Genomic DNA, 17,250 nt, shown 5'->3' on the forward strand with positions numbered 1-17,250 from the left:
GTATTGAGATATCCAGGAGCATAAAGTACCTCTCCATTTATGCAGTTCCTCAATTTCATTCATCAGAGTTTTATAATTTTCCTTATATAGACACTTTAATTTAATCTGAGAATTTTTATGGCATTACTAATAACAGGTTGTCACACTGAAAGAAATATTTATTAAAAATCAATCATGCCAAAGGATGAATAGGAAAGAGAATAAAATATTTTATTCTAGCTATAGAAAATTATATTACCAGATCTTTGTTATGAAAAGGGCAATGAAAGAATGAAAATCTAATAGTGTAGAGAAAGCATATCATAGAGATGTATAAGGGTTAATCAAATATGTATGGTGTGTACATATATATACTTTCTGCACATTGCAAGAGCAACCCTTTATTGCCAACTTTTAAATATTGTATTTGTGATTTATCTTTTCTTTCTAAATAAGTATTCACTCATAAGACTTTTTCTTTTTCTGAAAAAGAGCTCCTAAAATGATATCGGCTTAGGTGTAGCAAGACTTGGATCTACTCTACTGAGCAGGTAGAATATAAGAAGACACTGACTGTATCTGGAGGATTCACTCAAACTTCATCAGTGAAATGAAATAATGATTCAGCATATAGTACATGTGTCTATTTGGGTACTCTGCACTCCATTTTACACCAATTATTACATAGTTAACTATACCTTTCAGGAATTCTATAACATGCTTTCTGTACAAATCCTATAAAAACAGTGACAGGAGATAGGAGTTAGACCACTGCAACACAGGCTATTAAAATGTTAAGCACATGATTTGCATTAGCCTGGGCATGCCATTATCCACAAGCCATACCTTATCTTGAATTTACAGACTCTTTTGAAACCTCAACCTGTCTGTCAAAACCTCAGTTTGTCTAAAAGTAATCAATCAAAGACTCTTCTTTAAATTCTTTAAAATCTGTATTTTGCAAGGTGGAACCTAAAGGGTAATTATAATTAGAAATCTAAAAGTAGCCAAGGTATCTATTTAAAAAATGAAAAAGAATATCATGAGAGACGTTCTGTACCTCTGGAGTTTATTCTCCCATTTTTCCCCAAATTCAAAGAAATTAACTGCTCTGCAATGATACATCAATAGAGTCAAATACTCAATTTACTCAATTCACTTTTAATTTTTTCTCTCTTTTTTGTAATTTATTCATTGTGTGAGAAACCAAATAATTGAAAAGCATTAGGCATGAAAGTTGGTTGACTTAAACTCTGTATATTATGGATAAGGCATAGAAGGGCAGTTAATAGCTATAGCTAGGAGCAGCTATTTGGAAATTAACTAACTAAAGATGAAATTTGCACTTCACTAGAAAAGAGTTTTTCCATTTTAAGTAGTTACATATCTCTGAATTTGAAATTAAGTGAAGAAACTAAATGGTTAACCCAAATTTGAACAATTAAAATTATCTACATATGAGATATAAATGATAATATAACATATATAACCAGACATGGTTGTGAATTGAAAATGATTATACTACATGTTTGAAAACTAAATCAGATATGATCTATTTACCTGTAATATTGTATGTCATCTAATAATAGTAGTTGTAAATAGTAAGAGTAACTTGATAGCTAAATTGTTATCAAGCATGTTAGCATTAACATTTTAATCTCCAAAGCCTCTAAATATTGATATTTTAGAAACTGAGGAATATAAATCCTATAGACTGTTTATACCTGTTTTATCACTAAGTTTCTTCTCTATTTCAAATAGACATTTACTGAGCTCTAACTGTGTGGGCCAAGATGATCAGCAAGTCTTCCAAGTTGGAAGAGTTTGTGAGCAATGATATTCAAGAATTATACTTAAATTAGGCCTTCAAAGTTTGAAGTATATTATATGTTAAGCAAACGAGGGGAATACAAGGGAATATTTTTTAACCTCAATAATGCATTTCCTTAAAGTCCATTTTTCTGATAGTAAGTTTGCCAGCCTTCGTTTCTGTGTTCTTAAGAGTATTACCTATTAGTAACATACATTTGTAATATAATTTTATTCTATTACAAAAACATTTTTCTTTTAATTTTCTACTGCATCCTGTTTAGCTCTTTGAATATTGAAATATTTGGATTCACATAAAATATTAGCTATTTGTACTTTGCTTTACATCCAGTTTTACCAAAAGTTCTTTTTTCTTTGCTGCTTTTAATTGTATTATGGTGTTTTCTTTAGTCCTTCCACTTTCTTCACCCTACTGACTTAATAATATAATATTAAAAAAATAGTATTGATAATAGGTGACAGTGGCTCATACCCTGCACTAAGTGCTGTTCTAAGATACTTACATATCTTACATATGTAAGATTACGTAGATTAAGTAATGTAATTATCAGAATAAGTGTAAAGTAGGTACTGCTGCTATCTTACCCTCATTTTGCAGATAAGAAAACTTGCAGAGCTAAACGGTTGCTACGAAACACACTGCTGTCTACCTGCCCTAACAAAGTTTAAAAACACCCCAAAAGGGTCAAGCTGCTCTCTAAGTAACATAAGTGCCTGCCAGAAGAAACTCCATCACTCTTTAAAAAAATTAAAATATCAAGCAACATATTATTAGCAATATCCATTATACAGTCACATATTACGAGACATACAAAGAAGCTAAACGATTTGACCTATGACCAAAAAAGAAATCAGTCAACAGAAACAGACTTAGAAATGACATAGAGGACAGAATTAGTAGCCAAGAACTTTACAAAGGCTGTCTTAAATATGCTTATGTATTTAAAGGGTAAACCTTGGAGGTTTCAGGAGCAAGCACACATTTACCATTCTTTTGGATGGCCTGGACTCCTGTTCCCTGTGCATCTCCCGCCCCTCACCCCAGTGACAGGAACTGTCAAATGCCTTCACAGACTCTTTTCTGGAATCTGCATGTTCTTCTGGGTTAAAGGGGGGCCTAGATATAAGTCCCACGCTTTTGGGTATCTGATTCTTCTGAATCAAGGTCCTATAATTATTTTTTGCCTAAGTAGCTGAGGATGGCTTTAAGCAAATTCTGTAGGTGTTTGAAGGATACCCATTGGTAGAGTTGAGTTGAATTATCATGTCTGCTATTCCTGAAAGTGAAGATATACTAATATCTAATAACCTCTTCCGTCGTTTTATGTTGTTTATTATTTTATTGCTATATTTTTTCACTCCTCTAATCTTTAACTCAATCATTGCTTATATTTAACTTTATCATTATCAATAAATATAAATTATTTGATTACCATTCTTTCTACCATCTCACTCTTTATTCTGGATTCATTTTTTTTTCTTAAAGTTACTTCTTACTTCTTCTTTATTAAAGTGAGGAATAGTAGATAATTGTAAAGAGTATAAAGTATAATATCCTTAGATATACAGTTTAATGATGTTGTCATATATTTACATCCATCTGTAAACTATCCAGATAACATATAAAACATTTATAGATCTCATAAGATGCCTTGCATCTTTTCCCAATCCATAACTCTGAGGTTTCCACTATTATGACTTCTGTGTTCATTGGTTAGTCAGATAATTATGTTGGTTAGTATTGTTGATCAATTCACATATACTTACTTGTTATATAACCTACAAAGAGATATATACAAAAATCTCCATGAATGAGTGTGGATTTGTTTACTTCCGCTTCAGTTCTTCATTTTATGTTACATATCTAAGCTATATTTTTAGATGAATACTTAGCATTGTTCTATCTTTTTGTTGAATTAACCACTTATTATGGTATTTTATTTCTAGATGGTTTAAATATTTTTCTCTTCATTTTAGTTTCAGCAATTTGACTATGGTGGGTTTTTTTGTTTGTTTGTTTTTGCAGTACACGGGCCTCTCACTGTTGTGGCCTTTCCCATTGCGGAGCACAGGCTCTGGATGTGCAGGCTCAGTGGCCATGGCTCAGGGGTCTAGCCGCTCTGCGGCATCTTCCAGGACTGGGGCATGAACCCGTGTCCCCTGCATCGGCAGGCGGACTCTCAACCACTGCGCCACCAGGGAAGCCCATGCCATGTCTTCTTTATCCATTCCTCTGTCGATGGATACTTAGGTTGCTTCCACGTCTTGGCTATTGTAAATAGTGCTGATATGAATATTTCAAATTATGTTTTTCTCTGGATATATGCCCAGGAGTGGGATTGCAGGATAATATGGTATTCTATTTTTAGTTTTTTTAAGGAAACTCCATACTGTTCCCCATAGTGACTGCGCCAATTTACATTTCTACCAACAATGTAGGAGGGTTCCTTTTACTCCACACCCTCTCCAGCATTTATTATTTGAAAAATTAAAAAAAAAATATTTTTAGCAGTTGAAACATTTATTGAGGTAGATTATATGTAACAAAATGGACAGATACTAAGTATACAGCTGGATGAGTTTTGACTAATGTAGACCCCAAATTTTTAAAAAAAATCACTAGAGGATATCAACAGTAAATTTGAAGTAACAAAAGAAAGAATAAGTAAATTGTAGGTATATTGATAGGGATTATACAAGCTGAAGAGCATAGAGAAACAAGAATGAAAACAAACAAAGAGAGCCTCAGACAAATGTAGGATAACATCAAATGTACCAATATGTGCATAATTAGAAGACGATAGGAGAGGAAAAAATCTTCAAAGAAATAATGCTGAAAACTTCTCAAATTTATTGAAAATAATAACCTACACATCCAGAAAGCTCAATGAATTCCAAGTAAGGAAAACACAAAGATATTCACAAACAGACACATTATAGTTAAAAAAACAACAACAACAACAAAAAAAAAACAGGAGAAAATATTGAATAAAACAAGAGAAAACAACTCAGTTTTACTAAGAGGACTCCAATAAGATAAACAGCTGCTTTCTCAACAAAAAACAATAAATGTCAGAAAGCCATGGGATAACATATTCATACTGCTCAAGCAAAAACAGTCAAACAAGTGTCTAATATTGAGAAAAAACACTTTTCAAACATGAAAATAAAAGACTTTCTCAGGTCAAAAATAACTGAAAAAAATTTGTTGGTAACAGACCTGCCTTACAAAAATTACTAAAAATTTTCTACAGGCTTAAAGCAAGAGACCCAGACAATAATTCAAACCCACATAAAACAAAAATAAAAGCACAGTAAATGTTATATAATGTTTAAATCCATTTTATCCTTTCTTAAGTTATTTTAAAAGGGAATGCATAAAATAATATCTACATAACTTACTGTTGGCCCTGTAACGTATAGAAATGTGATATATGTATGGTACATTGGCAAATAGTATCAATTAAAAAAGAGGTGCATGGCAGCAAAGGTCTATTGGGCTAAGGAAATAAGTACAGATAAAAAATACATTGTTATATGTTGAATTTGAAACATTAATAAATGTAATATGTATAATAATAATACATTCAAAGTGGGAAAAGGAATGGAGCTTTATATGGGAGCAATATTTCCATACATCACTGTATTTAGCTGCTATGAATCTGAAGCTTATTCTTTTAAGTTAGGATGTAAATGGTAAACCCTATAACCAAAACTAGAAAAATCCTCTAAAAATATAGAGAAGAAAATCAGTAACAAAATGAAAATCTAAATTAGAAAATATTCATTTAATTCAAAAGAAAGTAAGATAGGGGCTTCTCTGGTGGCGCAGTGGTTGAGAGTCCACCTGCCGATGCAGGGGACACGGGTTCGTGCCCTGGTCCAGGAAGATCCCACATGCCGCGGAGTGGCTGGGCCCATGAGCCATGGCTGCTGAGCCTGTGCGTCTGGAGCCTGTGGGCCACAATGGGAGAGGCCACAACAGTGAGAGGCCAGTGTACTGCAAAACAAACAAACAAACAAAACAAACAAGAAAGCAAGATAGAAGGAATAGAGGAATGCTAGTTATATAGAAAACAAAGAGTAGCATGGAAGATGTAAATCCCAGTATATCAATAATAACATCAAATATTAATAGATTAAACAATCTCTATAGAAGACAGAAACAGACTGGATTAAAAAAACAACTGATTTACCTATATGCTGTCCATAGGAGACAAATTTTAGATTCAAAGATCCAACTATATGGATAGAAAAAGACATATCTTGATAAGTGAACGAAGCCAGTCACAGACAACTAATACTATATAATTCCATTCATGTGAAATGTCCAGAATACGGGAATCTTATAGAGAGACACGAAGAAGTTTAGTGATTGCTTAAGGCTGTAGGGATATGGGGTAAGTATATGATAGCTAAAAGATACAGGGTTTCTTTTTGAGGTGTTGAAAATATTCTAAATTTGACTGTGGTGATGGGTGCTCATAACTGTGAATATACTAAAAACCATTAAATATACATATTAAATGAATTAATTATATGGTATGTGAAACTATATTTCAATAATGCTGTTAAAATTTTCCGATTGTTTCTTTAACAAGTTGCCTGGGAAAACTTAATTGTGCTAATTTTTCTTATTTCTTTAAATTCAGATTTTTATATATATTTTTATTGAACTATAGTTGATTTACAACATTACATTAGTTTCAGGTGTACAGCATAGTGATTCAATATTTTTATAAGTTGTGCTCCATTTAAATTTATTACAAAAAAATGGGAAATATATTTCCCTGTGCTGTGTAATATATCTTTGTTGCTTATCTATTTTATACATAGTAGTTTGTATCTCTTAATCCCATACTCTTATCTTGCCCCTCCCCCATTTTCTCTCCCCACTGATAACCACAAGATTACTCTCTTCATCTGTGAGTCAGTGTCTATTTTGCTACATATATTTGTTCATTTTATTTTTTAGATTCTACATATAAGTGACAACATAGAGTATTTGTCTTTCTCTGACTTATTTCACTTAAAACTTTCTGGGTCCATCCATATTGCTGTAAATGGCAGAATTTCACTCTTTTCTTCCAGCTGAGTAATATTCAATTGATTTCCTTATCCATTCATCTGTTGATTGACACTTAGGTTACTTCCATATTTTGGCTATTTTAAATAATACTGCTATGAATATTGGGGTTCATGTATCTTTCCAAATTATGTTTTCTATTTTTAATATTTTTAATCTACTCATCTTGTAATAAGTATAGCATATCGTTTAATTTGTGACTGAGTCCTACCTTCCTTCCTTCCTAATGACCATCATTCATATCAAATTATTTCTTTAATTTTTTTGAATTTATATTTCAAGTTTTAGTTACACCACCCTTATTAATGTGTATTCTGGGTTAAAATTTTAATTCTCCACATTAGATTGTATTATTTTACACCAGGTTCCCCAGAGGTGTGCCAGAGGTATTAACATCCAGGACCCAATAAAAATATAAAAAATATGCTCAAATTAAGTAGCAATCATGGAAAAATGCTATTTAAAAAGCAAAACCTTATGTTACCATTTCCAACCCATAAGACTGACAGTTTTACTTTATCACAACTTCTGGTAACATAAAGTGTTACCAGATTTCTCCAGCTCCTATTTTTTCCCTCAAGACTGCTTTTGCTATTTGGGGTCTTTTGTGTCTCCATACAAATTTTAAGATTTTTTGTTCTAGTTCTGTAAAAAATGCCATTGGTAATTTGATAGAGATTGCATTGAATCTGTAGATTGCTTTAGGTAGTATAGTCATTTTCACAATATTGATTCTTCCAATCCAAGAACATGGTATCTCTCCATCAGTTGGTATTATCGTTAATTTCTTTCATCAGTGTCCTATAGTTTTCTACATACAAGTCTTTTGTCTCCCTAGGTAGGTTTATTCCTAGGTACTTTATTCTTTTTGGTACAGTGGTAAATGGGAGTGTTTCCTTAATTTCTCTTTCAGATTTTTCATCATTAGTGTATAGGAATGCAAGAGATTTCTGTGCATTGATTTTGTATCCTGCAACTTTACCAAATTCATTGTTTAGCTCTAGTAGTTTTCTGGTGACATCATTAGGATTCTCTATGTATAGTATGTCATCTACAAACAGTTACAGTTTTACTTCTTCTTTTCCAGTTTTTATTCCTTTTATTTCTTTTTCTTCTCTGATTGCTGAGGCTAGGACTTCCAAAACTATGTTGAATAAAAGTGTTGAGAGTGGACACCCTTGTCTTGTTCCTGATCTTAGAGGAAATGCTTACAGTTTTTCACTATTGAGAATGATGTTTGCTGTGGGTTTGTCATATATGGCCTTTATTACGTTGAGGTAAGTTACCTCTATGCCCACTTTCTGGAGAGTTTTTATCGTAAATGGGTGTTGAATTTTGCCAGAAGCTTTTTTTTGCCTGTATTGAAATGATCATATGGTTTTTATTCTTCAATTTGTTAATATGGTGTTACATTGATTGATTTACGTATATTGAAGAATTCTTGCATCTCTGGGATAAATCCCACTTGATCATGGTGTATGGTAATTTTAATGTGTTGTTGGATTCTGTTTGCTACTATTTTGTTGAGAATTTTTGCATCTATATTCATCAGTGATATTGGTCTTTAATTTTCTTTTTTTGTAGTATCTTTGTCTGGTTTTGGTATCAGGGTGATGATGGCCTCATAGAATGAGTTTGGTAGTTTTCCATCCTCTGCAATTTTTTGGAACAGTTTAAGAAGGATGGGTGTTAGCTCTTCTCTAAATGTTTGATAGAATTCCCTGTGAAGCCATCTGGTCCTGGACTTTTGCTTGTTGTAAGATGTTTAATCACAGTTTCAGTTTCATTACTTGTGATTGGTCTGTTCATATTTTCTATTTCTTCCTGGTTCAGCCTTGGAAGGTTATACCTTTCTAAGAATTTGTTCATTTCTTCCAGGTTGTCCATTTTATTGTCATAGAGTTGCTTGTTATAGTCTCTTAGGATTCTTTTTATTTCTGCCGTGTCTGTTGTAACTCTCCTTTTTCATTTATAATTTTATTGATTTGATTCCTCTCCCTGTTTTTCTTGATGAGTCTGGCTAATGGTTTATCAAGTTTCTTTATCTTCTCAAAGAACCAGCTTTTAGTTTTATTGATCTTTGCTCTTCTTTTCTTTGTTTCTATTTCATTTATTTCTGCTCTGAGCTTTAAGATTTCTTTCTTTCTGCTAACTTTGGGTTTTGTTTGTACTTCTTTCTCTACTTCTTTTAGGTGTAAGGTTAGACTGTTTATTTGAGATTTTTCTTGTTTCTTGAGGTAGGCTTGTACAGCTGTAAATTTCCCTCATAGAACTGCTTTTGCTGCATCCCATAGGTTTTCATTTTTGTTTGTCTATAGGTATTTTTTGATTTCCTCTTTGATTTCTTTAGTGATCTTTTGGTTATTTAGTAACGTATTTTTTACCTCCATGTGTTTGTATTTTTTATGTGTTTTTCCCTGTAATTGATTTCTAATCTCATAGTGTTGTGGTCAGAAAAGGTCCTTGTTATGATTTCAGTTTTCTTAAATTTACTGAGGCTTGATTTGTGACCCAAGATGTGATCTATCCTGGAGAATGTTCCGTGCACGCTTAAGAAGTGTAATCTGCTGTTTTTGGATGGAATGTCCTATAAATATCAATTAAAACTATCTGGTCTATTGTGTCATTTAAAGCTTGTGTTTCCTTATTAATTTTCTGTTTGGATAATCTGTCCATTGGTGTTAAGTGAAGTGTTAAAGTCCCCCACTATTAATGTGTTACTGTCGATTTACTCTTTTAGACCTGTTAGCAGTTGCCTTATATATTGAGGTGCTCCTATGTTGGGTGCATATATATTTATAATTGTTATATCTTCTTCTTGGATTGATCCCTTGATTATTATGTAATGTTCTTTCTTGTCTCTTGTAACATTATTTTAAAGTGTATTTTATCTGATATGAGTATTGCTACTCCAGCTTTGTTTTGATTTCCATTTGCATGGAATATCTTTTTCCATACCCTCACTTTCAGTCTGTATGTGTCCCTCGGTCTGAGGTGGGTCTATTGTAGACAGCATATATATGGGTCTTGTTTTTGTATCTATTCAGCAAGCCTGTGTCTTCTGTTTGGAGCATTTAATCCATTCACGTTTATGGTAATTATATGTGTGTTTCTATTACCATTTTCTTAATTGTTTTGCATTTGTTTCTGCAGGTCCTTTTCTTCTCTTGTGTTTCCCACTTAGAGAAGTTCCTTTACCATTTTTTTGTGGAGCTGGTTTGGTGGTGCTGAATTCTATTAGCTTTTGCTTGTCTGTAAAGCTTTTGATTTCTCCATTGAATCTGAATGAGATCCTTGCTTGGTAGAGTAGTCTTGGTTGTAGGTTCTTCCCTTTTATCACTTTAAGTATATCATGACACTCCCTTCTGGCTTGTAGAGTTTCTGCTGAGAAATCAGCTCTTAACCTTATGGGAGTACACTTGTATATTATTTGTCATTTTTCCCTTACTGCTTTCAATAACTTTTATTTGTCTTTAGTTTTTGCCAATTTGATTACTGTGTGTTTTGGCGTGTTTATCCTTGGGTTTATCCTGTATGGGTCTCTCTGCACTTCCTGGTCTTGGGTGGCTATTTCCTTTCTCATGTTAGGGAAGTTTTCGACTATAATCTCTTCAGATATTTTCTCGGGTCCTTTCTCTCTCTCTTCTCCTTCTGGGATCCCTATAATGTGAATGTTGCATTTAATGTTGTCCCAGAGGTCTCTTAGGCTGTCTTCATTTCTTTTCATTCTTTTTTCTTTATTCTGCTCTGCAGCAGTGAATTCCACCATTCTGTCTTCCAGGTCACTTTTCCGTTCTTCTGCCTCATTTATTCTGCTATTGATTCCTTCTAGTGTATTTTTCATTTCAGTTATTGTATTGTTCATCTCTCTTTGTTTGCTGTTTAATCCTTCTAGATCGTTGTTAAATATTTCTTGCATCTTCTCAATCTTTGCCTCCATTCTTTTTCTGAGGTCCTGGATTATCTTCACTATCATTATTCTGAATTCTTTTTCTGTATGATTGCCTATATGCATTTCATTTAGTTGGCTTTCTGGGGTTTTATCTTTTTCCTTCATCTGATACATAGTCCTCTGCCTTTTCATCTTGTCTGTCTTTCTGTGAATGTGGTGTTTGTTCCACTGGCTGCAGGATTGTAGTTCTTCTTCTGTGGTCTGCCCTCTGGTGGATGAGGCTATCTAAGAGGCTTGTGGAAGTTTCCTGATGTGAGGGACTGGTGGTGGGTAGAGCTGGTTCTGGGCACCAAATTTTAATGAAGAGGTAGGGCAGTTGTAGTGGTTAGCTGTGTCTGAGTTATGGAAAGAGAGACAGGAATAATATATAAGTATGTTAATTCAATACAATAAAATATATATCTGGCAAAATATATGCATGTAGTAGGAAGCTAAGAGTTTTATTATTTTCTCTATTTTTATATGTTTTAAATATTTCCCTAAAAAATGGAGACCAGTGGATGTCCAGTTTTGATAGACAACTGCATATTAAATTTATTTGGAATTTAATAATTTCCTTGCAGAGGTAAATATACTTTTCAAAAAGTACTAGGCAGTATTAATGGAATAAAAATTGCTTTCAAAGGGAGGTTCAAAATATTTTAGCAATTACAGAAAAGAGAATTGCTTTCAGTAACTGAACCCAAAATAATTCTTAGAATACTCTATAATTCCGAGGGATAAGTCACAAGAGAAAGTAAAATTCTGTCAAACTTGAAATACCTATTTAGCACCTGCACCAGGACTTTATTACATATTGTGATTTCAGTAGCCTATAAAAAAAGGTTAATGAAAAAAAAGGTTTTCCTATGTTTCACTTAATGTGGTTTAATTTTCGGTTGTTATAATGTGAGGATCTGAGCAAAAAATACCACTTATTTCCTACTACTACTAGATTTGGATAAAATGCTAATAGATAACACTGACAGCTGATATTTGTCCTAGTGCATGGATCACTTTTGTCCTATTATTAAATTTTATTAGTAATTAGAATTGCAGACTATGAATGATACAGGTCTCTTTCTAAAAAGACAATCTGTGTTAATTGGTTTTCATACATATAAAACATTGATAAATGCGTTCTTATCTCCAAGAATGTTAAACGCATATCATGAATGACAAGGTGTCATATTAGATATTGTGAGATGGGATTAAAAGCTTCCGTTTAGCAAATGGAAAAAGTAAAAGAGATTTGTTTTATACATATGAAACGGAAAATACCTGGGAATGAAAAATGGTTTAACTGCTGTGGAAAACAGTATGGAGTTTCCTCAAAAACTGCAGATAGAACTACCTATTGACTCAGAAATTCTACTCCTATGTATACACCTGGAAAAAACAAAAACAATAATTAAAGAATATACACACATCCCAGTGTTCATAGCAGCATTATTTACAATAGCCAAGATACGGAAGCAACCTATGTGTTTATCAACAGACACAGATAAAGAAGATGTGGTATATATATGCACTGCAATATTACTCAGCCATAAAAAGAATGAAATTATGCCATTTTCAGCAACATGGGTGGACCTAGAAAATATTATGCTTAATGAAATTAGAGAAAGACAAATACTGTATGATATCACTTATATGGGGAATCTAAAAAATAAAGGAAACAAATGTATATAACTAAAGGGAAATAAACCCAGAGATATTAAAAACAAAGTGGTGGTTACCAGTGGGGAGGGTAAATGGGTGAGAGGCAAGATAGGGATATGAGATTAAGAAATAACACCTACTATGTATAAAATAGATACACAACAAGGATATATTGTACAGCCCAGGGAATTATAGTCATTCTTTTGTAATAACTTTAAATACAGGATAATCTATAGAAATACTGAATCAGTATGCTGTACACCTGAAGCTAATATAATATGGTAAATCAACTATAATTCAATCTAAAAAAGAAAATAAAGATATTTTGACTGTATTAAAGACAAGCTGAAATTTAAGCATAGAATGGAGGTAAATATTTGCAACACTCTTAAAAACTATCTAGATCATATATAAATAATATGTTATAAAAACTTGTAAAAAAGAAAAAATTTAAAAGTAATGTAATAGAAGACATGTGCAAAAAATATGAAAACAGCTTTAAAAAGATCCTAATTACCAATAAATATTCAAGAAATGTATAGTTCTATAAATTGGGAATGGCATTTCAGTCATAAATTAAAAAAAGTTAAACATCCCTGATAATGCCAAATTTTATTAAGAATATAACAGTATAGAAATACTCATCTATGGTGAGATTTTAACAGTTATAACCCTTCAAGGACTAATATTTTATTATTTTAATCAAAAGAAGATGTACAGTTAGAACCCAGCCTTTTCATTTGCATTACATGTGGGAGTATGTTTAATAACGTTCCCACATTTTTTTCAATTTAAATCATAGACTAGTAGAATTCTCTGTTAGAAGATAAATAAATATATTTTAAATTAATAAGTTCCTAAACAATACATATTATTCAGCAGTTGAATAAACCATGTACACATGAATATTGAAAAGACAATATTCAGAAAAATAAGCAGTTGATTTAAAAGTAGGTACAATATAATTTTTGTATCTGTAATGTTAAAAAAGTGATATATTTTAATCTTAACTTATACCATAAATAGTTTTTAATTTAAAAAATATATACAAATATAAGTGAGAGTAAAAAATAATTATATTTGCTGTTTATTTCTGATGAGAAAAGTATTTAGAAAAGGATTGGGAGAGATGCTTTACTTTTAACCATATTTTCCATTTTTAAAATTTAGAAAAAGTTTAAGTTAAATGTAAAATATTACCATTTGTTAAACTTAGGTGTCGAGTATGCATTTTCTGTAATTTAAATCAAGTGTGAATTGATTTACAATTAAACACACAAAGAAATCACAACCCCCACACCTTCCTTTTAATTACTGTTCTTATACTTTTAATTTATTTATGCTTTTTAAAATATATCTATTGCAAATATATTTAAAAAATGCATTGGCAACTTCACAGAGTCAGAATTTCAAACATTTTGGAAATTATTTTCATCATAAATTTTATTGAGGTCAGAATCCTGATGCTTATATATCATCTTCTATCTTAAGGTAAGTAAGTTAAAATGACACATAAAGTTTTGTGAATATATATATGATATTTTCAAATAAAAATTCAACTTAATCCTATTAAATAATTAAAACATAGAATAAACAACTTAAAGTTTTTAGTAAAATTTGTAATTTTGCCAGACATATCAAGAAAAAAGATAGAGGGCTCAAATAAAATAAGAAATGAAAAAGGAGAATTTATTTCCAACACCACAGAAATACAAAGGATCATAAGATAAAGTGGACAACCTAGAAGAAATGGATAAATTCCTAGAAATGTAAAATCTCGCAAGACTGAATCAGAAAAAAAAATACAAAATATGACCAGACCAATTACTAGTAATTAAATTGAATAAAAAAACAAAACCAAAAACCTTCCAACAAACAATAGTCTAGGACAAGAGTACTTCACAGGCCTCGAATAGGCCTCACAGGATAGGCCTCACCTATAATTCTCAAACTATTTTTTTAAATTGCAGAGGAAGGAACACTTCCAAACTCATTCTATGAGGCCAGCATCACCCTGACACCAAAAAACACAGCAACAATAACACAGCAAAAAAAGAAAATTACAGGTCAATATTACTGAAAAACAGATGCAAAAATCCTAAACAAAAGACTCACAAATCAAATTCCACTGTACATTAAAAGGATCATACACCATGATCAAGTGGGATTTATCCCAGGGATGGGAGAATAGTTCAATATCTACAAATTAATTAATTAACAAATTGAAGAGTAAAAACCATATGATTATTTGAATAGATGCAGAAACATCATTTGACAAAATTTAACATCCAATTCATTATAAAAACACTTCACAAAGTGTGTATAGAGGGAACATACCTCGACATAATAAAGACCATATATGACAAAACTACAGCTAACATCATATTCAATGGTTAAAAGCTGAAGTCATTTTCTCTAAGATCAGGAACAAGACAAGGATTTCCATTCTGACTACCACCTTCAACATAGTATAAAAAGTTGTAGCCATAGCAATCAGATAAGTTAAAGTAGTAAAAGGAATCCAAATTGGAAAGGAGGTGGTAAAACTCTCACTGTTTACAGATTACATGATGCTATGTACAGAAAATTCTAAAGACACCATCAAAAACTATTAAATCTCATTAATGAATTCAACAAAGTTTCAGGATACAAAATTAATGTACAAAAGTCTGTTGCATTTCTATATACTAACAGCAAACTACCAGAAAAAGAAATTAAGAAAACAATTCCATTTAAAATTGCATGAAAAAGAATAAAATACCTATGAGTAAATCCAACTAAGGAGATAAAAGACATATACTCAGAACACTAAAAGTCACTGATAAAAGAAATTGAAGATGACACTAACAAATGGAAAGATATACCATGCTCATGGTTGGAGGAATTAATATTGTTATAATGACCATAGTACCCAAGGCAATCTAAGGATTCAATATAATTGCTATCAAAATACCAATGGCATTTTTCACGGAACTAGAGCAAATAATTCTGAAATTTGTATGGAAACACAAAAGACACCAAGTAGCCTAAACAATCTTGAGAAAGAACAAAGGAGGAAGTATTATGTGCCCTGATTTTAAACTATACCACAAAAGCTACAGTAATCAAAACAGAATGGTACTGGCACAAAAACAAAGAGATCAATGGAACAGAATAGAGATCCCAGAAATGAACCAACACTTATATGGTCAATAAATCTACAACAAAAGTGGTAGGAGTACACAATGGAAAAAAGTTAGCTTTTTCAATATATGGTGTAAGGAAAACTGGACAGCTGCATGCAAAAGAGTCAAACTGGACTACTTTTTTACAACAACAACAAAAAAAACTCAAAATGGATTAAAGACTTAAATGTAGGACCTGAAACCACAAAACCTAGAAGAAAACATAGGCAGTACACTCTTTGACATAGGTTTTAGCAATTTTTTGGAGATATGTGTCCTCAGGCAAGGGAAGTGAATGCAAAAATAAACAAATGGGACCATAAAAAACTAAGAAGTTTTCGCACAATAAAGGTAAATATCAAAAAAAGAAAATAGAAGAAAAAGAAAAGAAAACGCTGCCTGCTGAATTGGAGAAGACATTTGCAATTGATATATTCGATAAGGGTTTTTCTTTTCCTTTTTTTTTTTTTTTTTTTTTTTTTTTTTCGGGCCTCTCACTGTTGTGGCCTCTCCCATTGCGGAGCACAGGCTCCGGACGCTCAGGCTCAGTGGCCATGGCTCACGGGCCTAGCCGCTCTGCAGCATGTGGGATCTTCCTGGACCGGGGCATGAACCCGTGTCCCCTGCATCGGCAGGCAGACTCTCAACCACTGCGCCACCAGGGAAGCCCTGATAAGGGGTTAATATCCAAAATATTCAAAGAACTCATACAACTCAACATCAAAAAATAACCCATTTACAAAATGAACAGAGGTCTTAAATATGCATTTTCCCCCCAAAGGAGATACACAAATGGCCAATAGGCACATGAAAAGATGCTCAACATCACTAATCCTCAGAAATGCAGCTCAAAACCACAATAAGGTATCACCTCCCACTTGCCAGAATGACTATTATCAGAAAATACAATAAATAACAAGTGTTGGTGCGCATGTGGAGAAAAGGGAACCCTCTTGCACTGTTGCTGGGAATGTAAATTACTGCAGCCATTATGGAAAATAGTATGAAGATTCCTCAAATAATTAAAAATAGAGCTACCATACTATCCAGCCATTCCAATCCTGAGTATTTATCCAAAGAAAACAAAAACAGTAATTTAAAAAGTTATATACACACCTCTGTTCATTGCAGCATTATTTATAATAGGCAAGATATGGAAGTAACCTAAGTGTCCATCAACAGATGAATGGATAAAGAAGATGTGATATAACTGCTACCTCCATATATGCACACACACATACAAAATGGAATGCTACTCAGCCATATAAAACAATGAAAACTTTCCACTTGTGAGAACATGGGTGGATCTAGGGAATATTATGCTAAATAAGTCAGATGAAAACAAATACTATATGATTTCACTTATATATGGAATATAAAAACAAAACAAATGCACAAACATTATGAAACAGAATCATAGATACATGAACAAATTGGTGGTTGCCAGAGGGGTGGGGTTCGAGTGGATGAGAGAAACAGGTGAGGGAGATTTAAGAGGTCCAAACATCCAGTTACAAAATAAATGAGTCATGATATGAAATGTACAGCAGGGGGAATATAGTCAATAACAATGTAATATCTTTGTATAGTGACAGATG

The sequence above is a fragment of the Neophocaena asiaeorientalis genome, unplaced genomic scaffold, assembly GCF_003031525.2.
Source record: "Neophocaena asiaeorientalis asiaeorientalis breed wild unplaced genomic scaffold, Neophocaena_asiaeorientalis_V1.1 scaffold187, whole genome shotgun sequence".
NCBI lineage: Eukaryota > Metazoa > Chordata > Mammalia > Artiodactyla > Phocoenidae > Neophocaena > Neophocaena asiaeorientalis.